General features: G+C 43.3%; 1 protein-coding gene across 1 annotated transcript in view; it reads left to right on the plus strand.

Moving 5' to 3' along the window:
- LOC103608612 (coiled-coil domain-containing protein 180-like) overlaps positions 1-1118 on the plus strand; it is a gene marked incomplete at its 5' end in the record, with an annotated part of 64929 nt that overhangs the window by 36478 nt on the left and 27333 nt on the right.

The following is a 1118-nucleotide window of genomic DNA, read 5'->3' on the forward strand; positions in this document are numbered from 1 at the left end:
ACCCGGGGCCTTGGTGTTATCAGCACCGCACTCTCCCGAGTGAGCCACGGGCCGGCCCCCGCTTTTTCCTATTTACAACTGAAACTCTACCATTAAACTCTAACTCCCCATTTCTCTCTCCCCCAGCCGCAGGCAACCACCATTCTATTTTCTGTCTCTATGAATTTGGCTATTCTAAGTACCTCATATCATTGGAATCACACGATATTTATCCTTTTGAATCTGGCTTATTTCATTTAGCATAATGTCTTCAAGGTTCATCCACATTGTATCATGTCAGAATTTTATTCCTTTTTAAGGCTGAGTAATATTCCATTGTATGTTCTCGCACTTTGTTATCTATTTGTCTATTGATGAGCATTTGGGTTTTTAAATAATGGTTCCAGGAATATTGATGTACAAATACCTGTTGAAAGCCCTAATTTCAATTCTTTTGGATGTATTTCCAGAAGTGAAACTGCTGGGTCATATGGTAATTCCATGTTTAATTTGTGGAGGAACCATTATACCCTTCTCCACAGCAGCTGCACCGTTTTACATTCCCACCAGCAATGCACAAGAGTTCCAATTTCTCTGCATCCTCACCAACACTTGTGATTTTCCGTTGCTTTGTTGATATTAGCCATTTTAATGGGTGTGAGGCGATATCACGTTGTGGCTTTGATTTGTATTTCCCTAATGGTTAATGATGTTAGCATCTTTCCATGTGCTTATTGGTCATTCTTCGCCCTTATTTCCCCCTGAGATCTTAACTCACTCCTAAATGAAAACAATTCTGGATTTAGTCTGACATTCATGACAGGCTATATGCATTTTTTTTTTTTAAAAAAAGCTTATATTGCTTTAAAAATCACAAATCTTTTATATAGCATAATCAAACAGAAGCATATAAAGTAAAAAGTGGGAGCCCTTCAAAAATATATTGTCGGGCCAGCCCGGTGGCGCACTGGAGAGTGCACCGCTTGGGAGTGCGGCGGCGCTCCCGCTGAGGGTTCGGATCCCATGTGGAGACCTGTTCCCGCTCACTGGCTGAGCGCGGTGCGGGCGCAAGGGTTGTGATCCCGTTGCCTGTCCCCGGTACGGGCGCAACACCGAGGGTTGCGATCCCGTTACCGGTC

Source organism: Galeopterus variegatus, unplaced genomic scaffold (genome assembly GCF_000696425.1).
Source record: "Galeopterus variegatus unplaced genomic scaffold, G_variegatus-3.0.2 Scaffold8632, whole genome shotgun sequence".
Taxonomy (NCBI): domain Eukaryota; kingdom Metazoa; phylum Chordata; class Mammalia; order Dermoptera; family Cynocephalidae; genus Galeopterus; species Galeopterus variegatus.